This window comes from Apteryx mantelli, chromosome 4, assembly GCF_036417845.1.
Source record: "Apteryx mantelli isolate bAptMan1 chromosome 4, bAptMan1.hap1, whole genome shotgun sequence".
NCBI classification, from domain to species: Eukaryota; Metazoa; Chordata; class Aves; order Apterygiformes; family Apterygidae; genus Apteryx; species Apteryx mantelli.
The window spans coordinates 24,919,227-24,942,790 of NC_089981.1; the positions used below are offsets into that span (position 1 = coordinate 24,919,227).

The 23,564-nt window shown below is 46.5% G+C and overlaps 1 protein-coding gene across 5 annotated transcripts in view; it reads left to right on the forward strand.

The window, feature by feature from the left end:
* Positions 1 to 23,564, forward strand: part of SLC22A18 (solute carrier family 22 member 18) — a 71,510-nt gene that overhangs the window by 23,756 nt on the left and 24,190 nt on the right. The gene's annotated exons all lie outside the window — the stretch shown is intronic.

The window sequence follows — 23,564 nt, forward strand, 5'->3', positions numbered from 1 at the left end:
AATTACTTCTTGACAAAACTTCGCTCTAAGTCCTTTTGAAATCTGCACTGTCTCTACTTTTGTAAGATTTGATTCACTCCTGTTCTTCCCCTAGGGTGTGTGATCTAAGACTTATTCAAGTCATTGGAAGTGTTTCCTTTGACCTTTGTTTTACATCGAGCTCTGGGTAAAAAAAAATTTGTAGAGGAAGGAATGAAACCTCCATAAACCTAGAAGAATCCTTCTGGGTGCTTTTTAAAGAACTATTAGAAATCCCCTCGGACATGCCACCTGGGGGACATCTGAGAAATGCTTACAGGAGGCCAGGCTCTTAAATACAGTTGTTGAACTTAAAAAGGTAGCACTAAAAACACTTGATGGTTATTAAAGCTGAGAAAAGTAAAAGGCTCACGCTTCAGATCTTTAAGCTTACTTCCTACAGAAATTTAGAAAGGCTCTTTCCTAATACAAAGCTGTATAACAGATCATCTATATTTTAAGCTGGTTGAATTTCTTCCCATCCCCTTTTTGACTGTACAGGCCCAAGTGGATATTAGACAGAGGGTGGATTGATTTGCTCGCCAATATTTTTCCAGTAATGTTCTGGATGTGTCCCAGTCTTCCAGGAATTACTTTTCCTGATGGAAAGAGATGGTCCCACTTTTAGATGGACCTGTTGAAGTTTAGAAAAGAAATTTTGAAATCCTTGTTGAATAACTCCTTTAAGGTAATTGAAGGAGTCTGCAATAATGTGTAATACATTTGCACATTGGTGGTTGGTGACACCAGCCTCATGCCTCACACTTACACCCACGTGTGTTCTCATTGCGTGTGATTACATGGTTGGGGATAGCTAATTGCTCAGCTGTAATCTGTCCACCCTTCCAAAAGTTGCATCAGTTTGATTTCACCTTGGTGCTGTGTGGCAAGGGCATTTTTCAGAGGGAGTCTCCTGGCTCATGAAGGATTCACAAAGCTTTTTCCCTGTGTTTGTATAAAGCCTGATTTATTTTATAGTTTTTTTGGTTGGAGGTTCAGCTGTGGCAGGGAAGAAGAATTTACAATAGATAGAAAAGTACATCTGCGGCATCAAACTGCTCTGAATAGCAGTGGAGATAAGTGGTCAAAAGGTTCCCCAAAATGCAAACACTACGTTTACTGTCACACCATCCACTACGAGCAAATCCCAGTTTGCCCTTCTCCAGCTGCACGAGTTCAGGCTATCCTGTGCTCATGAGAGGCCAGATGCCTAGGTGTGTGCAATGGGAAAGGGAAGGCAATAAGGAACCACGTTCACCAGTAGGCGAACGGAACCCAGGGTCAGGTGGTATAAAATCTACTGCTAAATAGCTAGCAAGAATCGTCCAGCTAGGAGATAATGCCTCGTGTATCTGCACGTCTGCCCTGACAGAGTCCACAAGAGCATTCCTGGTGCCGGGCAGAGGCGGCACAATATGAGAAGTAAAGCACAGGAATGCAAATGACATGCTATAAAGGGGCAATGAAACAATTTAATGGCAAACCTGGGCACTTCTTGTTGTGGGCCATGATATATTTCTGGACTTTGGAAATGAGCCATCCAAAAGTAAATATTTAGTCAGCTCGGCAAGCTGTCTGAAATGCATGACATGCCTGTGGCAGGGGTAGTTTCACAGTAATGAGGCTGACTTTCATTTGCTAAATGTGACTGCTGCTAATAAAATGTAAGATCAGAAGAGACATAAAGATGTGGGTGAATTTAGTAGTCAACACTGTCCTCTCTCCACCCTGGACATTTGAATTGTTGGCGGGAGGAGACCAGTCTGCCACTTCTGTGAAGGGTTTCTGCAGGGCGTAGGGAGTCTTTCCCCACTGTTTCTGGCCCTGGAGGGTTGTGCCTTTCGAAACAGATCCTGCTGCTGGGGCTCTGGCATACAACCGAGCGTCACTGTCACTATTCAGCCTGTGGACATGAGTGCAGATGTCTGACCTTTGGTTGGGACAAGGTGATACTTGCTTTGAGCAAAAGCTGCAGCTTATGACGGCGGGGATAAGTGGGTGTAGCAGAAAGCAGCACAGGGTCCCAGCGCAGGCGATGGGCATTACCACTGGTGCACAGAGGGACGTGCAGCCAAACACTGAATGGGCATCTGCATCTAACGCTCTGAGTTAAAATGAAGCAAACCAAGCAAAAGCTTGGGAAAGAAAATGAACTGTTTTACAGCCAAGGCTTAATTATGTTGATCTAGCAGACTCTCTTGTGACAGAAGGGGCTATCGGAGGAGCAATACGTGGTGCTGAGCGAGAGGGACAGAAGGCAGCAGCAGAGAGACACAGCTTGGACAAACCCGGCTGAAAGCAGAAATCCAAATCTCAAAGCCTGGCTGTTCAAAACCTACAACCCAAACTGTTTGGTGGTTGAATCCAGGACCTGGGTTTTAGTTCAGTTGAGAGACAAGCCAGCTACAAAATGCGGATCTGGGTTCAGGTTACAATTCTGCTCCCCAAGGCTATTCCAGGTGTTCAAATACAAGCGTTTGGCTCAGGCCCAACTCTAATTAGACATATTCTTTAAAAGTATTTTCCTTCCTCGGCTCCTGTGCTTTTGGCTTGTCTCCACTAGCCCTCTGTGCTGTACTAGAACAGTTTTCTGGGTATATTAATTGGGCTGTTTACACACCTGGTTTCCTGCAAGAATAGACACCTAGCTCCTTCTTTTGAAAAGTCTAGCCCAGAGGCTGTAAACAGGAATTGTGCTATGTCTGGAAAAGCTGAGCTGCTGCTTATCTGCACTCCCGTAGGCTGTGGGAGCAGCAGCAGCTGCAGACATGGGTCAGCTGAGCATGGAAACCGGCTTGTGCTCTCTTCCCACCATTCCTGTCCTCCCACCTAGCTTCGTTCCCCGGAGCTGAGGAGCACCTCCTCTCTCCAGCTCCTGCACCCGGGGAGGGTTATTGTCTTTTAATGTGACGGTGAGAAGAAGGGGCCCCACCTGGCTTTTGGGTCAGCGCAGATGCCTATTTTGCCTCATGTATGATAGCTGGCAGTGTCATCCTGCAGCTGTGTCCTGTGCATGACTGTTGATGGGACTTTTCCGCTCTAGCTCTGGAGTAGGAATAAGACTCAAAGTAGAGGCTGCTATCTATGCTCTGCAGCTCTGGTAGGGCTTCTTGCAGTGTCCCAGAGCTGCAGGGGCACCACTTTTACAACTGGCATGATTAAAAGTCCTCCTAATCCTGGCTGAATGACAGAGGCAACTGAAGTATCTTCCCTGGAATGCATTTTTGCATACTTCTTGGGGAGGAGACACCTGCAGCATTCAAGGTCCATGAATAGAAGAGGCTGTGTGGAGGAGGTGGAGTTTCCCTCCAAAGTCTTCCATGAATTTTGGATGAGTTTTGCACATAGGGCTTTACCTCCCATTGAGCAAAGGTTTGTTTCTGTCCAAGCTCCCCAAAAGCTGTGATGGATTCCTTATCCCTTATACCCTTCAAATGGGCCCCCATAGCTGAGGAGCATCCTTCTTAACCCATCACGTAGCTCACAGAATGATTGTGGAATGGAAAAGTAGATGTGTGTGGTGCAGATCAGGTGAAACAGTCCCACGTGGTCCCCTTTGGGCTTAAAATATACAAGCATAAATAAGTTCTGTTGCACAACTTTGATTTCAGGGCATAGGAGGAGTAAAAAGGCAGCACAAAATCATCTGGCTGCTACTGTCAAGGTTTCCTTCTTCTGAGACGGGTAGTGTTGAAAAACCACATAGTGTTCCTCGATGCTAAAAACAGACCTTCAGATGCCACTGGGGAGTCCCCCTTTACACCAGTGTAGAGTCTGCACATCTTTAAAACATTCTGATTTTGTGGGCATGGCATCAGGCTCTGAATCCCACTTTGCAGCTGTTGTTTTACTGGATGGCCTTGAGTTTGCTTGGCTGCTTCATTTCTTCAGAGGAGGTTCCTTCAACTTCACCCGGAAAATATCTGTTTCGCTTTGTAAAAGGCCCCGAGTGTTAAACACTAGGACTGATGTACTGTTGTGGTCTGCAGCTTGTGGAAGATTGTGCTGCTCTGCTGGGCCTTGGCATGTTTAGCTTTCTGCACTTCATGAGGTTTCCAGAGCACTGTTCATGAAGGCCGCTGGAGCAGTGCCACCAAGGCAGGTCCTGTGCTGTTCTTTGGGAAGGGGAATGCAAAAGGCTGGGAATAGAGGACAGGAAATCAAATGCACCTTAGGGCAAAATTTGCTACCCAAATCCTGGCCCATGTAGGAGCTGAAAGTGCTCTTCAAATTCTGCTCAAATTCTGCTCTTCAAATTCTGCCCAAAATCAGATGCAAAGATGACCAATGGGGAATAGAAGAAGCGGTGGAGGTGCTTGTGCCATGGGGGTCTTCCAGCCACCCCTTCTGGTGCCTCCACAGCTCCTGAACACCCAGCAAGCAGCAACTTTGTCATTGAACTTTCTGTTGGCATTGAGTCTTACTTGGCTGTTGAGTTTTGGTTATACGCCTCCAGCGACTGTGATGAGCTGGAAGGGCTGGGAAATCTCAGCTGTGGAAAGAGGCCCAGAAGGACAAAGGTGGCAGGTGTTCTCAGCCAGGCTCACATCAAAACTTTCTGCGGAGGGAGAGAGCTTATTACATCATCCCAGTTACCTTTTTTCCTCCTGCGTAATCATGCCCGTCAGCCAAAAAGAGAATTGACACTTTTGCTAGAAGTTGGTGGCTAGCTGGATCCAGCATGCAATGGCATGACTGTTCATGCTGCGCTCTCTGCTCATGCTAATGGTATCAAATCAAACAGGAAATTATTTTTGGAGCAGTGAAGCATGTTGAAACCTAGCAGAATGCAGCTGTTTGCGTAACCAGAGTTTTGGGAGAACTGTCTCAGTCGTTGCCAAGCAGTTGACTTCCTAAACTGGTGAGAAATGGTTTCCCTGTTCCTAGAGGAATGAGCAAACCCCTTCAGGCTTAGTAGGTTGGGTTTGATTCAGCATCCGTCGTTCCTGTAATGTCTGCTTCAAGGCTATGAAAGTCTCTCGCGCTTCTCAGCAGGGGTCTGAATGACTTGATTGCAACTCACTAGATCACTGTGCAGTCCTCTGCTCAAAAGTAAATGACCTGCAAAATAAAGACTGTCCAGAGTTTCAGATGGGTTGCAGTTGACTCTAAACAGACGTCTAAACCTGGCAAACTGCCCATGCTTGAAGTGAAACATCAGTTCTACCTAAACCTGACTTTGTGCCGTGTTTTGCAGGGCTTCTGGCATTGGTGCAGCCTCTCTGTAGGTAACCCTTAGTGCGTGGGCCTCTTTGCAAGGTTGAGTCTTGGCACTCGCTCTGCTGGCACGGAGCCTGTGCTTTGGCACTGCTTTCTCAGCTTAGCTATTTTGGCCGCTCCAAAGAATCCAGCCCCCCATTAGGTGCTTCAAAACCGGACTGTTTTCACTGGTCAGACAGAGTACAGGCTTTTCAGATCCTAGGAAAGCCAAGTTTACATGCACTGGGTTGGCAGCGTTGCTTGGCTTTCTGCAATAACGCCTCTCTGCTCCGTGGAGCTCCTATGTCCGGCTCCTGACATACTGGCACTTTTTCACTTTCTAGCCATGCTGTTTGTACCTTTTTCTGCCTCCCTCGGCTGCGGCGTTGTTACAAGCTAAGGTCCAGTCGCTGGCTGTGTGTCCCCGAGATGGCTCCAGCCACATGTAGAAAGGGCTCACGCAAACAGGTTTATCTGCCTGAGCTGTGCTCGACTCTTATTCCCTCATCCCAGAGAAGGAATGAACCCCTCAGTGCTGCTAAGCCTTCGAGAGAGTAAATGCCTTCATACGCGCCATTCACAAGTATTTTATGCATGTCATTCACAGCTTTTTTTTTCCCTCCTGGAACTCCCTTTGCTTTCCTAGCTTAACTGCCCAAGGTGGGGCACTACTGGCTGCACCTCTTATCTTCATGGCTTTTTACTGTTTCTTTCCTTCTTCTTCTTCTTTTTTTTTTTTTTTTCCCCCCCTCTCAAGGAGCAAAGCCTGGCTTTTCTCTGGCACGAGCTATGAGAGCTTACCCCCGTGCAGACCCCCGGAAAACCCCTGCGTTTGACTTCGGTTTGCAGCAACATGAGGCCGATGCTGAAAGCTGAGCCTAGCAGCCAGCTACACCTGTAAGAGCCTGTGCGAGGCAGCGTTTGTTAGAAATAGAAGAAAATGAAGGGGATGAAAGCCAAACGGAATAAAATAGAGCCAAGATGGTTATCTCAAAGCAGACTTTGGTGTACACTGGTTGAAAAAGGAAAAAGTCATAGGGCTACGTGTACGTCCGTAGTTCCTGTTGTCTGCAGCGTTCCTCAGTCTGCTGTTGGCTGGAATGACTACATTTATTTGAAGTGCTTTTTTTCATTCTAGTCCCAGGTCTGTAAGGGACGTGAGCGTGTTGCTGGATTTGAAGCACATGGGCAGTTCCCCACGAGTCCGTCATGTGGCTGCACGCTTTGTTTCGGGTCCTGTCACAGGAGCCGCCTCTCAGCGGCACATAAAGTAGCTCGCTGCTCTGTAGAGGGCTTGTAGGGTGCTTCAGAACAGAGTATTTCATAAAATAGCATTGTTAACGTTAGGTTATGTGTTTGACTTGCGTTAGCCAGTAAGAATAAAATAAAGCCGCAGCCAGAGAGAGGCTGATTGATCTGGTGCAGATGGGATTTAAATTCCTGCCACCAAAATCAGATGCTTGCACAGAAGGGAAGGACCAAGTCAGCTTTGAGCGATTTCAGAAGCTTGACAGGGATATAAAGCTTTTTTGTTTGCAGACTTATTATGTCATCACTTAGTCATGCAAATGTCACCCCGTAAGAAGGCCCAGAAGAAAGACTTTTCACATTACCGCCTTGTTCTGGAAAACTCGCTTGCTGATTATTCATGACCACTGGCTCCTTCAGCAATATGCCTCTTTCCTAACTGCTGTATAATGGAGAGAAATTCCCTGACACACTGAAAAGAGGGGGAAAAAAATCCAACATACAAATTGTATCAGCCTGAAGTATTTAGAGCTTTCCAGTTGGGTCATTAAATTCTCATGGGGCCTGGTTATAATTAGCAACGTTGCCTGTTGCCTCCCTGGGTGTTTGGTTTTGTTACCGCAATGCTAATGTAGCTTGGCAAGCTGTGGCAACAGAGCCGCCCTCCAGGTCAACAAAGACCTGGCTGGAACGCTGAGATGCCGTATTTTGCTATTCTGCCTACAAGTTTTAGGAAACGTAGGTAAAGAAACCGGTCATTCACTTTATAGTAACCTGGTATGAAACCAGGGGCCAGGACTGGGGGGTTTCTCACTGTCCCCTGGCAAAGGGGTGCCAGGCTTCCTGGTGCTGATATTGCGTGCATTGAAGGAGGTGTCTGCTCAACGTGCCGTTGCTTGAATTCCTCCAGCCTTGAGCGTGGGGTTTCTTTCCCTGCTTTTTAAATTATTTTCTCCTTGCTGCTCTAGTTGCTCCCTGTGGGGCATGGTTGTGCCCTGCACCTTGGCTTAGCTGCAGGGCTTTCTGTTGACTTGATTTGGGAGGGAGATGGGACAGAGAGTCTGCGCACCCTCAGGAGGCTCCAAGGTGCCGGTCCATCGCAAGTGTCCTCTCTGCTTTACGTTTGCCCTATATTTATTTTCCTTGCTGTGCTAAGTTGACCCAAATTGTTGTGAAGCTGCTTCTTTTATTGCTGAAGCTTAAGCTGTTGCTGCTCTTGAGTAGATGGGGCTGCATCCTAGGGCCCTGGGGTGAAAAAGGCTGTGTCTTTACAAAACGGTATTGGGACGATGTTCCTTGGGGATATTTTTTTGACACCACCAAGCCCCCTTAGTTTTATTCTCCGTTAGCCAGTGTCTCTTGCGTTCGTTGCCCATGGGTCTGAAGAGAAGGCCGTGACAGTGGGTTGTGCAGGGTCCTCTTCTTAAACACTGACGGGCGAGCGCTTCGTAAACCCAACAGCTTGACTGAAGACCAAGCGATGGAAACCCATGGGATGGTGGTGGCTTTAACTGGCACCTCGCACTTTATTCCCTCCAAAGTATCCCTGTGGCAACCATCCCTACAGAGCTTCAGTCCAAATTTCCTGGGGCCTAAACTGAAGTGTATAATGAGCTATACACCAAAAGGGTGTCACACCTTCCGACAATAAAATGCTTTCTCTCACATAAAATGAAGTCAATATTAGCTTTAGAAGCTGTTATTTCTGCAATACAAAGGAAGGAAGCAGCTTCAGACTTTGAAGTGTGGTAAACTCAATTCATTTTGGTTTAAAATCGCTCCGATAAATCCCGCTTCCTCAGATAAACGCAGCGCGTAAATCTGAAGCGGTGTCATTGTTTCTCGGGTGATATTTTACCAAAGGGTAGCTGTAGGGAACGGTTTAATTTCTTTTGTCACCTTATCTCTGGGGATCATTTCAGTTCCGTTTCAGTGAAGCATGAGACTAAAAAGAGTTTTATTGTCTCTTTGAACTGCTTTTTGCTCTGAGGAATGAGGATATAATGAAGCTGGGGCCAATAGCAGGAGGACAAGCGAAACATGTTGAGGCTTGTCCTGCCCTGTTTTCCCCGTTTCTTTTTTTTTTTTTTTTTCCTTTCAGTTAGCACTGATGATTGGGATTTTCCAACCAATAAAGTCTTGGTTAGCCTCAGGGTAACGTGCTCTTAGCTAGATCCGCTCCGGACTGTTTCTTTACCACTTACCTCAGTGTCCGTCACTTGGCACTCTTCGGTTTTCATAGTCTCTCTGGGAGAATTTTTTCCGTGTGTTTGGTGATTTTTCAGTAATCTCTTCTCTTTTTGGTTGTGTTTTGATTTAAGAAGAAATAGGTCTATGGAATGAATTAAAGGCAAATATTAACCTGATTTAAAGCAACAAAAAATGAACATGCCTGAAGCCTTCAAATGCTGTGGTGTTTTGCTTTTAGGAATTCTCGTTAGTAGTGTAATTGAAGTACAGCCCTTGTTGGCCATATCTGGAAACACAGAAAGTTTTACGTAGTTTGTGTCATTTAGTAATAGACTGCCTTTGTCTGAGGCCAGTTTAGCAGCTAGCCTTGATTTGTATCTGGGATTAAGTATAAAGCCATTGTTAGTGAACTCCCACCACTTTTTCCATTAAGCCTCATCTCCTGCTGCTATCCGATGGCTTATCAAAAGGGAATTAATTTTGAGTCTTTTCCCGCTACAAATTGATGTCTCTGCAGTGTGCCTTGGATGTTTGTACTGAGTGCTGCCATTCTGATGGGTTTTGTCAGGCATCATATCCATTTTGCTGATAGTGGGCCAGATCCAGTTAACTGTTTTCAACTCAACAGGGCTCCTTGCGAGTAAGTGCTGAAGTAGCGATGGAGATGTCACACGTTTTGGAAATCCGCATGTACGTGTGTGCTAAGCAGTCTTCTCCCGTCGATGGCCACTAGGATATGTAGTCTTGGCGTTGCATCGTAAAGGTGCCACAAGAGACAGCAATTTAGGGATTCCCATTGCATAAGCTTTGCAGCTCCATCACGGTAAAAGGCTTTCGGGGAATCCAGGTAAGAGAAAGAGGAGAGGAAAAGTGCAGTCCGCTGGCCGGAGCACAACACTTGCATGTAAGAGACGTGATTTTTAGTCCCTTTCCCCTGCCAGCTTTGTGTGATCTTGCCAGGGCACTTACGTTTTCTGTGCGTCATTTCCCTGTCCCTACCGGGGGGTTGTTAGCACCTCCATCACCCATGGGAGGGTTATGAGGATAAATGCAGCCAAGTGTGACATTTTCAGCTGCTACTGTTATCGAGGCTTTATACAGGGACTTGGAGAGTAAATAGCAGTGATGATACTGGGTAGTGCAGTGCAGTTGCGTGCTCTTCGGGATTGTACCCCATGAAGCTGCTGATGTTGGTCTGAAGATCCTTGTACCTTGGGCACCCCACAATTTCCCTGCCGCTCTGTACAGGTGTGCTTCCTACAGGCTCTTGCTTGGCAGCTCTTTGAAGCCCATGTTTTCCTGTGTACCCATGCTGAAAATGAAATCGGAATGAAATCGCATCGTTCTTTTCCATTGCACCCAGGAAAGAAAATACCCACTAGTCACTAAATAAGTAAATAATTTCCTCATCAACCAATTTTTCTGTTTATGTAGGCATATTTGGTGTGCATTAAAAGCAGCCAGCTTCTGAAATGCTCCAGGATATCACAAGAGCCAGTCTAAAATCATTGTTGCTGCCAAGCACTGAAGAACATGGTCCAGTTGCCGCTTTGAGTTGCGTTGTTCTAGCATCTACCCTTGTAAAATGCAGGTGTTCCCTAAGATGTCATGCCAAAGAAGTATGTGGCCTCTAGGTGTTGCAGCAACAGACAGCTTGAAATACAAGTCTTCTAGGTACAGCGAAACCAACTGTGCAGTAGGCCAGTGCGTTGCTCATTGAAACTACAGAAATGCATAATCAGAGGTTTCCAGACTCCTCTGCAAAGAGCTGGCTGTTTGCCCAGCGCTCACCCCTCCTTGTTTCCAGCTGCTAATTTGCAATTAAACACAACTGAAAATACAGTAAATACTCTGCTAGCAATTTTCCTTGCAAGTCCATCAGGTAGCTTGCAGTTGCTGTCATTTGGTGGTGAAGGGAGCAGGACTGTGCTGTAAGCGTTGTGAATGGGTGGAGAGGCTGCCCATGAGGCTGGCTCAGATGTGGTTCCCGACAAGTGCTCCCGTAAATAACAGTTCAGCATAATGCAGCTGCGACTAATTGGCATCCCCGTAGGTGGTCTCAGTAGTGGGGCCAAGATTAGATGTGGTGTAGGGAACGAATGAGTCTCTTTTCTCCCGAGGGGGTAGTGCCTCCAACGGAGAACTGAGGTGTGTTAGGCAGAGCTTGAAATACAACTGCTCCACCAGGTCTGCAGGTAAAGGCCATTCATGTTCAGGGCTTTGGCAACACTGAAATCCACTGAGCTGCAGAAGATGCATAGAAGACCCTGCAATTGCACTTGACTGGGATGAAATACATTAAATGTTTTTTCAATTCAACACTCCAAAAAGTGGAAGCAAGTTCAGTTAATATTTAACGTGCTTTTTGGCCCAAATCAAATTTTTTTTATTATGTAAACAAAGTATTTGAAAATACATCATTTAGTGCAAAGTTTCTTAGCCATTCCCTGACCACTGTTTGTCCTACCAACTGTGTAGGGGAGGAAACTAATGCAGATATGCAAACTTGCAACTCTGAAACACAGAGCAACCTCCTTTCTGAATGCGTTTAATATGCAGAAACCATCGTCATTATGGGATGAGAGAAACAAAGTACTTAATTGAGAGAGCTCAGTAAATATAGTAACGGTGAGACCACTCTTGGTTTGAACACACAAAGCCTGCCCCAGCAAGCAAACTGTGTGCCTTTAATTAATGGTTTCACCCTTCTGCTTACTGAAATCAGATGACTCACTCTTATGCAGAAGGCTGTTTCTGGGGGCAAACTGTTCATGAAATCAAATCAGCTGCACCACATCCCTAAGGCTCTGTCTTTGCTGGAAAAAGGGTTGTTTTTAAGGGACCTGTTGCATGGCCAAAGAGGTTGGAGCAGAATACTGGGAACGGTTCCACTTGTCATGTGAAACATTTGATTTGTGACTTTGGGGTATTAGTGTTCCAGTGTTGCTTCCCGTAGAAGACCAGCCTTGATATGTCCTATTTCTGTCTCATTATAAGGCCTTGCTAGACAAAAGATGCTGGAGTCCTTGATGAAGCACATCAATTTTCTCGCACCTTGGGGTAGAAGGTGTTGGCTGTGACTGCTTATTACGAAGGCAAGATCAGTCTGTGCCTTACCTCTGGTAGGATGTTGCATTTACAGTTACCTCCAGGTAAAGAAGTAATTTGTTTTGCCAGGGATAACCTTGCTGAAAAATGTCATTCATGTGAATGCAGTCCTGGTAAAAGACCAAATTCCGCTTTCAGACTTGGCTAGTCAAAGCCTTCCCTATTCAGCTCCTTAGCCTTTGGGTCTAGGGTGTGGAGGGAGCGCTTAATTTTGCATGACGTAAGGACTGCTATCTTGGGTCCTAGCAATGGTCTCTCGAGCTCAGTGTCCTGCTGACAGCAATGACGTGTAGAAGAAGTGGCTTAAGTCCACTGGTGGAAGTGGCTCCAGTGCCCTGGTGGGAAGACACCGTGTCACCTCTAGGTGTTGGCAAAACAAGTAGTTGCATGCGGCATCAGACTGTCTGCCCATAGTCCCATTTTCTGCTTGCCCGTGCCAGAGTCCCTAGAAGTCAGGCTTGCTGCTTCTGTTCGGGAAAGAGCCAGAGCACGTGGTGTGCGTGGCTATTTTTGGAAGATGGGAGAGGTCTTCCTGGAGGTAGCAGTCACTTCCTGTCTCCTCAGTATCAGCAGACACAGTGATCCTGGCTCTCCAGCACTCTCTTCTTACTTTCTTTTCCAGCCAAATCCAACCCCTTCCCCTCGCAGGAGCTGCCAGGCCTCCACCCCTCGTCCTTGGGCAGCAAAATTCAGCTCTGCCTACGCTCTACTTGGGCCAGCTCTGAGTAAGCGCATGGGGATCAGTGAAAAGTAACACATCCAGCCAGTGCCAAGCTTGCGTATCCTCCAAAGCCACTGCTGTGAGCTGAAGCCTGACGTGTAGCAAGTGCTGTCCAAGTTACTATAGCAAATCCTCAACAGTTTCCTGCCCAGCTGAATCTTTTGGAGTCTGAAGCGTTGTAACCTCATAAAAGCCAGCAAAAGCTTGAACTCATTTAAAGATTATTTTACCACCTACGGTATTCTATGAAGTCAGACATGCTGTAACATATGATTAACGATGTGTTCAGCTATGAGTCACTGGGTAGTCTAGCAAGCGCTGCTCACCTTCTAACCAGTCCGTACGTGGGAGTCCTTACCCAATTACACACCCAAACTGAGGATTTTAATAATTCACCACATTCTGAACTTGGAAGAGCAGTTTATGGAATTGTTGCTTAATTAAAAAAAAAATACTTAAAGGCTTTACCACCCATTAGGGAACAAATCCCTACCGTGAAGAAGATGGGTGTGTGTGTGTGTGTTGGGGGAGGGAACAGGACCCTAAAAAGCTTGTGTTACTTTGCATGGTTGTAGTATCCAGGAAGCTTGTACCCCAGATATTGAGTAAATGGAGACTTTCCCTCCACCTACGAAGTGAGTACATGGAAATTAAGAGTTGCTCAGGATCACAGACGTAAAAGTGTGTTGGTACTGCACATGTACTTTTTATTTGTAGATTTAAAAAAATAAGTCAGCAGCGTGCAGTGTACTTCAAATTTGAAACTCAGCTGAAGCATTACCAGTTGACTTGGGGGATCCTGTCCAGTTGTTCCTCCTCGGAGTGCCCTCAGTCTCATGTTTCTATCCAAGCTCTGCTCTCATACCTTTCTTAGCATCAGGAAGCCAGCTGAATATCATGTTATAGGTGCCTTACAGAAGACATTCCTTGAAATGAAAGGCTTGCACTGTAGATTGTCAAGAAAAAGGCTGGAAAAAATCCACGCCTAAAAGATGGGGGATCGTGTCTGTATTTTATATTAAATGGTCACTTGATAAGGTACAGGAACAGTTTTTGGTCTGAAACATAGAATTACCCGTTTCCAACTGAATCTCCCAAGTGCTAAGTGAGAGTTACAATTATTCTTACTTATTCTCTGGAATATTTAAGGTTTCTAGGAAGAAAAAAAAAAATCCAGGGAATGAGCAAAAAGGACCCTATCTCTAGTTTGTGAGATGGTGGTGGGAGACATGGTTTTGATTCCTGCTGCAGAGGAGGAAATTACATTTGCATCTTTCAACATGACCTGAGCAAAAGATCTTGAAATCGCTTTGTTGTTTAAGAGGGTGCTGACACTAGCTGCGTTATCCTTGTGCTTTGAAGGGAAGATGCTTTCTCCAATAAAAGTCATAAAAAGATGCCTAGGGAAGAACAAGAACAGGGCAAACTTACGTAATACTTCACCAATTACTTTCCCGGCCTCCAAATATTTTCAGCTTGGGGATTTCCTGAGATGCATGTGGTTGGTGACTCTTTAGTAACCCTCAGTGGATTTTTCCACCAAATGCTTGTCCAGTCTCTTCTTGAGCCTGCTCAAGCCTTTCGCTTCCACAACATCAGTAGCAACGAGCTCCACGGACCTTGAACACGTTGTGGGAGGTATCATCTCCTTCTCTTCGTCCTGAACCAGGCTCCTAACACCTTTGTTTGGTGCTTCCTAGTTCTTGCATGGAAAGCAACAGTGATGGTCATTTCCTAGCCCCCTTCTGCATGCCACTCACGAGTTTGTGGACCTCTATCACATGTCCCTAAGACACCTCCTTTCTCTTCTCTGTTGTGCTCTATTTCTTTTGTGGTAATTCCTAACGTTTGATTAGCCAAGCACTGAGCTGATGGGTTCATGAAAGTTTCTATGATGGTTCAAAGGTGGTCTTCTTGAGTGGTGATAAGCAATTCAGAAACTATCATATCATGCGTGTGAATTTAAATCTTGCTTTCCCCACTGTGCATCACTTTAAATTTATCTATGGTGAATTTCGACTGCTGGGTTTTTTTATTGCCTGCTAAGTCCTGTAAGGGCCATATGCAGTTCCTCGCTGTCTGCTCTTTCCCCCACTACTCTTTTAGTTTTGTATCCCCAGCAGAATTTCATACCTCACTGCTATTCCTGATTGCTCACAGATTGAACAAGACAGGTCCCTGCCTCGCTGGCCATCGGTCTCCGTTGTGAGCACTGACCATTTACGCCTACTTTCCGATTCCTATCTTGGCCTGCCCAAGCTCATCCCAGATTGGCGCGGCTGGGCTGGAAGCCAGATGTTGCAAGCCCCCGTTCAGTGAGTGCAGTTCATACGTGGTCCATGTCTAGACTCCCCTGTTTCTAGACGTGCAGGGTGAAGACTAGATACCAGAGTGAGCAAGCAACGCTTTAGTCAGCCAGCTGGCTAAAATCTTTTGGAGGAGCGAAGCTTACTCCCCCGTTTGTTATAAATGAGTGTAAACGTGCAGGTGTTCAGTGCACCATGATGCCAGTGCAACCATCAACGCCGTACAGTCAGGAAAAGCGGTATTGACACATACAAGTGCGAGCTTGGGATTAGCGAAGTGCAGTGTTTTGAGATGGGGTGTTTTACCAGAAAAGAGCAGGTGAAAATAAATGACACCCGGGACTCATGGCGGATTGTGGACAAATATGCACATCCACCCGCATCTTATTCAAGCGTAACTGATGGGCCTCTTGGGCAATTAGCCGAGCGCCCACGCAGAGCCCTGCTTCAGCCAGAGCCGTCTCTGGAGCGGTAGAGGGCTCTGAGTGGGATAGCGGGAATGTTTCTATGGGAGGAATCCTGCGGAGGGCAACAGGGAAATTCGGGTGACTTACTGTCCTACCGCTTGTCAAATACCCCCAACCTGAACACTGGGAAGCAAATGGAAAAAGGACCCGAGTCCCCTTGGAGGCTAGGGGTTTTTTCCTGCTTGAGCTTTAATGCTCTTTTGGGTGGCGTTGAACATCGCTCCCTGCCTCGCGTGCTGTTTTCCCGTGGGCGTTTGCCTGGGCGGCAGAGCCGGTGGGGAAAGGCTCGTGCCGTGCTGGCTCGTGCCTTTTGCAAGGTTTTCCCGTGAGGGCTGCGCACTGGAACGACCGCGTCGCTACTGCGTGGTGCCGCCACAGCCCTGGGTCCGGAGTTTGGTTTTCGTTTGCCTCTTGGAGGTGTGGATGAAGCGATGTGAGCGGTGCTGGCTGCCCTGCACCAGCAGGGTTCCCGGGAAGCCTGTTGAGCACGCGCTGCCTGGGTTTGTTCGTACCACGTTGGAGCGGTCCTTTCCCTGGGGGGTGAAGCCCAACTATTTCTGCGTGTTTGCATGACAGTCCTAGGAAATGTGACGTTTTTTGAGCCTCAATGAATTCATTTTTTATTTAGTTTCTTTTTCTTTTTTCTTTTTTTTTAAGAAGCTTCAGGGTTTCAATGAAATTTTGTGCTTGCTTTTTGTCTTTAGGAGGAGTCTTACCAACAGGAAACAGTTGAACAATTTGACATCTCTGAACCGTGGCTCAGGGATGAAATGCGCTGTGCTAGCCTCGCCAAGGCAGTAAAACGAGATGCCTTGAACTGAACCATCGCTAAGTTATGCATCACTGAGTCACCATAAATTATGCGCTAAGTTTAGGCATCCCTAAGTTATCAGGAACATGATGCGTGTTTGCCATTGACAGAAAACTGGCCGTTACTCGTTTTCTAAGGAACACAGAGCTATTTACTGGAGAATGTGGTTTGGTGTCGTGGTTTTATCTGAGCCGATTTTTGTCTTTTTTTTTTATTTTTTATTTTATCGCTAATCCTTTTTATCCTGTAGTTCCTCTCTAAGGGTGTAAGTGTATGAGTGGATAGTGTGGCCAGACTTCAATCAAAGAAATATTTCGAGAGTCCTTTCAGAGCTCTTGAAGGAATCCGGACTGGTTATGAATGCAATCTTTATGCAGAGTTGTTTTGAAGTAGGAGTGAGTCACTAAAAAACAATTTGCACTCTCTCCATGCTCAACTTTGACTTTATTACGAAAAAGGGAAAGCAAACAAACACAATTCCATTCACTGCAGAAGTGTACATTGATCCTTTAATCCTGACGGACTTGCAAGGAACGGCTTCCTCCTTGAGAGAATTGCTGTATTGATGCAACATTTAATTGTGTAATTACACACACACACACACGCACGCACACACACACACACACACACTTTCTCCCTTGCTTTGCAGGCAGCGTAAGGCTCTGTGGCTGCAATGCTAATCACAAAGCGACCGGCACTATCTAGCGTTCATCTGGCTGTCCCAGTGTGTTCAGAGAGGAAACCAAAGGCAGGAACTGCAGCCCAGAAGGTCAGAGCAGACACTGGAATTTGGGCCAGAGCCCTAAACCGTGTCCCTTACTGGTTTGCTAGATGTGGTAGCCTTTGTCGCCTTCGCTGGCTGGAAGAGCTAAGGGGTGGTCGGGAGGCCGGCTGTAGTTGTGTGTAAAGGAGCAGAGAATTAACCCCACTCCACCCTCAGATGGCCCTGGATATTACGGTGCACGTGTAAAACTCCCAGAGTGAGGGCCAGCTTCTCCCCGGACGCAGAATTACCCCCAAATGACACGTCGACGCTGCCGTGGTGTGACAGGTTGGTCTGCGAAGCACCGGGAGGAAAGAGAGGGGTGAAGTGTGTGCCTCTGCTGGGAAAGCTGCTGCAGTAGTGTCGGTTCCCACCCTCTCCTTGAAATCTCTTTTTCTTCTGTGCCAGTGAAGTCTGTGTTATTAAAAACCTGAAGATGTTCCCCATAAGCATCAAAATCCTGTTGAATGCAGATATTCTGAAGCCTTCTGTGCACAAACTCCAGCCTGCCTTGGCGTGCACACTAGCGATGTTTGCCTTCGATGTTACGGGCTGGATCCTCCTCCCATTTACATTGCTATAACCTGGGAATAACTCCTCTGACATTATTAGCATTCAACAAAAGTGAGAGCAACTTAGGGCTGATGTATATAACATGTTGATTCAGAAAATGAGTCCTCGTTGTATTAATTTTCCTCGTGCTAATCGGCCCTGTTGGCACAAGGTGACACTTCTAATTTTGGCTGAGCAGAACCACAGGACTGTGTTTTGTCTTCTGGCTTTTGAGTGGAATCGCTGACATTAAGCTGCCTTTTACCTGTCTGTGAATGATATGGGTGTTTTTCCTGATCAACATACTTCTGGAGTTGAGGCTACTGAAAAATGCAAAGACCAAATCTTAGTCTGCAATCTCTTTGATTCCTCGTGGAATAACATGCAGCGCATTCCTGCTTTGTCTCATCCAGGAAGCTTGATACCCGCTAGGATTTACAGTCGTCTGAAAGTAAATACAGAAGGTGGTTAAGCATTAGATGGGAAAAAATTCAACCTTGTTCCAGTCAGCTTTGAATGCTTATTTTTTCTTGGGTTTAATCTGTTTACCATGACATTATTATTAATGGTTTCATCATCAATTTTGCTTTCCCACCAGCGTTAAGGATGGAGTTTCCAGACGGGAAGTCCTATCTGCCAGCCGCTTGTCCATTATAAATGACCATGGGCTACAAAGCGAGTCTTGAAATGTAAATGCTCCAGTCTCCAGCAGTTTGCACAGCAGATAAACGGTGCCCTGCACCTGGCATCCCACATTTCAAAACCCGCATGAGCAGTGTGCCGTTTATCACCTGCAAGCAGCAGGCAGACTCGTGTTTGCCATAGGTGTCTACAAGGGCAGAAACGGTGGGGAGATGCTGAGGTGCCACATGCTGGCAGGGTCCTGTTGCACCGTTCAGAGCGCCTTCTCCTCTTGCAGACCCCTCCATCTAGAAAGGTCCCTTTAATGCATCCACCACATCTGTGTAATTGCCTCAGGGAAATTAAAAAATAAAGCCAGGAGGAGCTCTGCTAGCAGAAAACCCAAAGAGAGAGTGAGGAGCTCTGCCAGCAGAAGTCAGCAAGAGAATCTCTCTCCAGATATAACAGAAGCAAAGAAGTTAGAAGTAATATGCTGAAGAACACAGATAAAGTTACCAGAGTTATTTTGACCGTAAAGCCCTTGCTGCCTGGAAGAGCACTGAAGGCTGTTAACCTCTATTAATCAGTAAGGAGCTGAAACAGGCCGTACAATGATCTCAGCTGTCTAAGCTGATTTGCCCTTTTGCTCCTTTCAATTTAATTGTATTAGTTCTGCCTGTGTCCTTTGTTATTCAGCCCCCTCAGGAAATCTGCTTCTGATTTGGGCAGGAATTACTCTGGTTCCAGATGACTCATTTGCTAGCAGCCAGGATGGCTGAGAGCAAGCACAGGAAGGGGAAGGGGATGTAAAAGGATCCTGTGGGAGCAACTTGCTTAATTTGTTTCATTTGTCTTATTAGTGCCACCTCGTCCCTTCCTTGCAAAACTTCCTTCCGATAAGCCGAACAGACAAAATTTAATGCAGACTGTAAGAGAGACTTCCACTGATTTCAGCAGAGCCAAGATTTCGTGCTTAAGTCTTAAAGGGTTTAAGACCCAAGAGATGTGCTCCACCAAGTTCTTCCAGCAATCGCCCAGTTGTGCCGAGGAAAAGAAATGCTCTTGGACCACATACAACGGCACGAAGCTGTTCGTCACCGCAGGGAGATGGTTCCCAGTATAATTTAAGCAGCACTCGCCTCTGAAGGGTATCGGCATCAGTCTGCTTGCGGTGCGTCCCATCGAGCCTGGCTGGTGTTAATCTTAGCCCAAAGGGCAGACGGTGGTGTTTGCCCAGCACAGGGGAGCGTGAGATGAGCATCTAAGATCTCCCCAGGTCAGACCGGTCTCCTGTGTCTGGGAGGAGCAGCCAAGCCTCCCGATTTTTGGCTGCAGTGAGGAAGAGGAGGAGTTGTTTCTGCTCCTGTAGATGTCCCCTTGTGGGCAAGGAATTGTTACTGGGCAGAGGACTCAGATCCCTGGGCTTCTGGGTCAGCTGTGCCCACAGACTCTGTCTTAACCAGAGAGGTGACTCATACAGACTAATACAGAGTGAAGCAGAGCGCAGGGTGCTGAAGGCCCTGGGCTACTCGGAGGATTTGGTGTGCTGTTGTTCCGTCAGTGAGAAATAAGAGAGTAACGAATTAGCCCCAGGGTACTGTCACTAGCTTAGCATGCAGAGAAGGGTCTCGTTCTGGGATCTGCTGGCCTCCGTCCCCAGCAACGACAGCAGAGTGGTCAGCAGTGCTAACCCCAGGCTGTTTCCGCTGCTGGTGACACTAGGGTCACTTTATCCCTTCCTAGAGAGCCGTTCCTCCGAGCTGCCATGGGATGCGACCCCACCTCTGCCACCGTCCTGCTTGTGGGATGCCACCACCCTCCTCCTCGCCCCACGTCTGCCGGGCTGCAGCTCCCCTGCTGGAGTGACGGCAGCACCCAAGGACGTGGGCATGGTTTCCCCTGCGTTGCATGTTGTGCAGATAGTTTGCTGTGAAGGTGAGCTCCAGGGCCGTGTTGCCCCCCGCCGTGTGCGTAGACAGCACGGAGCGGCTCTAGCTGAAAGTCCAGCAGCATCGTTGCAGTTGTGCCGGTTTCCCAGCAGATGCTTTGCCCTCAGGTCTCCTGTTGGGTGTCACTGCAAGAATATCATAAGCTTGACCCAGCAGCTTTTGTTCTCCACACTTCCAGAAATAGTTATTCAGCATATGCACACTGGCTTTTGCACTCTCGTCCTTTTACCTGGCAGTGTAAACATTTGTGTTTCTTTGTACAACAGGGAAAGAAAATGTTTATAGTCCCTCACCTGCCTAAGCCCCAAAGCGATCATCGGGGCGCTCAGAGGTGACGGTGTGCCAGGCATTGCAGAAAGCTGCCCTGCGCCGCAAGCAGGGCCGGTAACACACTGCTGGCACGGCTCCACGCAGTGTGGTGGGGGCAGGCAGTGGTCCGCGGGGCTTCCCGTGGTGGGCAGCAAAGCACCTCTCTGCAACCGCTTCACTTCCAGGTCCGCAGCTCAGCTGAAATGCACAGCACCCACCAGTGGTGGCCGGGCAAACTCCAAACTTCCTTCTGGGAAGATCTAGGGCTAACAGCAAAACCTTGCATTTTGCCTTTTGCAGGCATCTGAGATGATCCACGTTTCGTTTTCGAGGCGAGCCGTTTCGTTTTCTGATCTACATGTTGATGCTAAGTAACGACAAGATGCTGCTCAAGTATGGGTTTGGGACCGGTTTGCCATAAAGTGATTGCTATAGAGGCATTATCTATAATGCAGGGTTGGCCTTGGAGATATGGCTGGGAGGAGGAAATGGCCAGTAACCAAGAAAATCAAGTTTATTGCTGGGAGTCGCAAGTTCAGTGTGCAGCGGGTCTACATCTCTGAAAAGCTGTAGGGATTCATAGATCAACAACAGCAACAAAAAGGTTGAAAATGCTGATTTCTTGAATCTGGACTTCTTACAGTGTGCTTGTCCCCATGTTGTAGTGTGAAGACACATTGCAAAGCACAGGACTGAAGTCACTGAAGGTGGTGGTAGAACTTGCACTGGCCTCAGGGATGCCGTGTCCAAAAACAAGCTCCTTGGAGCTGCAGTGTCAGCTCTGGTTGCAGTCAGTTCTGGTGCAAATTCATAATGGAAAGACAACGGGCAGCATTTTTGGACCTGCGTACTTGCACGTAGGCTGTCAAACCTATCCGTACCTAGGTACCGGGGTAGGAGACTTCACTTTCGGGAGTCTGGGAAACCTGCGTTCCTGGCATCTCCAAAAAGTATTTCAGTGCTAACATTGAGGCTTTGAGACATGGAGCAATGGCATAGACAAGTCTTTCACCTCTGTATCGCTAGGGTGAGCGACCTGGTGTGTCGGGAAGGCGGGTTTATGAGCGTTGGTTTCCCTTCGTTTTCCAAATGAGCAAACAAACGAGGGTGGTTTCCTCTGGACACAGAAGCGTTATCTTCAGGTCCAGAGTCCATCCCTGCTGTGTAGCACAAGATAACGTAGCAGCCAGCCTAGAGGTGTAGCACTGGTACCTTCTGATCGAGAAAAGGTAGTACTTAAAATACAGAAAAAGAGGAAGCGCTTGCAGAAAGCTGTGGTTAAAAGGTGTTTTCAGATGATTTGGAGTGCTTGAGGCTGTTCTGGGAAGTGCGCTTTCGAGCTTTATGTTCTACTTCCACTGGATTTCTCCGAATTCGGAGTCTGCCTGTACAAAACTGCATTAATTCATTCAGGCCAGTCCATTTTTTTCCAAATATGGAAAATTTCAAGGTTCTCCTCTCCCTTTCAGTGAAGTAGGACATTGTTACTTCCTAGTTTTATTGGGGGATCGTTCACTCATTGCTGGCGCTTGCTGTAACCATCTTTTGAACTAAAGAGTAAAACATATTTACACCGGCATGTAGGAGACTGGAAAACTTCAGAAAAAAAATGGGACTGTGGCGGAAATGTTTTTTCAGTCCAATAAAAATTTTTGCAATTATGCTTTTTTTTCCATATTGTAATGAAAGCTTGTAATGTAGAAAAAAAAAGAAAAAAAAAGCCAGCTGGAACTACTTCTTTTATCTTTCTGTCTGGCTAATGAAGTTACCCTACGTTATAAAACAAACTAGAAATTCAGGATTTCTTGGAGAGAAATTCGGTACAAAAGAGCTTAATTTCAACAGTTTGGGAATTGTTTGACAGTTAACTTTTAATCAGAAAATGGCAATCTCCCGTACTAAAAAAAAAAAAAAAAAAATTAAAACAATCCAGTAAATGACTAATTTTGTGGTCCAGGGTAATTAACAGAACAACTTGACAGATGGATGCAACAGGTCTAAATTATTGCAGTCAGTCCATTTGCAGGAAGATATTATCTACTTTTGTTGTTGTTAATAATAATTAATGAGAATTAAAATATTCAGCTGGGATATTTCCAGTTGCTATTAACAGTAATGTGTGTATGTATGTGTGTGTGTATATATATATATATATATATTTGATGCTTTTCTCGGTTGTTTGCCTCTCAATCCTTGCCTGCCTTGCTCTGGGACTTCAATAATAACCCAGTAGTACTCTAGAAATTACTTGGCCCGTGCCTTTGTCTAGCATGGAGGAAACTTGAGGCTTTTACAGTTAGTATTGCTAGTTCTTCCAAGGGAAAAATATGCCGTGGTCTGACAAGGAAAAGAGCAGTAAAAATGAGTTAATAACCACTCTGCTATCGGTGCGCGCCCAGGAAGCACAGTTTAGCCGGTGGCCGCCCGCTCTTTTGCGTCCTGTTTGCAGAAGGTGCAGTTGTGGGACTGAGTCGGCCGCGCGCTCGCCACCGGCTGTCCGCACCGGCTCGTGCCGCCTGGAAAGCGCTCTGCGGTGAAATCCAGCCATTTCCTTGCTAAAGCCCAAGGTGCTTAAATTTTTATACCCCAAAGAGACCATTATTGTCTTGTAGAGTTATCCCCTACGCTGGCCTTTGGCGTTTCAGCTGGCGTCTCCTACGTCAAACCTGCATCCCGCGGGAGGCTTTAAGCATATATCTTACAAAGGATGGGGAAGACTTTAAATGAGCAGGTTTAGTGGATAACTGCTCTCACTGTTAAAAACAGAACATACGTTTTCCTCTGTTTTTAACTTGCGTCTCCTACGTTTCAGGCTTCCAGCCCTGGATTTTGTTCCGCCTTTTTTTTCCCCAGAGTTAAAGCCCTTCAGAGTCTGCAGTCTTCCCGCATGCACTTAAAGACTAGGAGGAGTCATTTCCTACTCTTCACTTTCAAGAGGATAGAGGAGACCTCTCTTCCAAGAGATAGAGGATATTTAAGGACTTCTTATTGACTCTATTGGCTTTTATGTAGTTTGTATTGGGGTTCTTTAGGTAATTTATAATTGTTGCTTTTTATCCTTATAAAATTACTGTTAATAATTGCCGTTAACTGTGTCCACACCTAAGGATGTGGCCCCACATCTGTTAAAGATCCAAAGCTTGGGCCTCTGACGGACAGGCGAAGCGGGGTTGATATGGTTTTGAGCACCTTCGGAGAAAAGGTGGTGCATCAGTCAAAGTGCTATTTACTCTCCGCCTCAGAAGGTTTTGTAGATCATGTTTGTTATTTTCTGTGGCTCCTTTTCAAGTGGTGTTGCATCT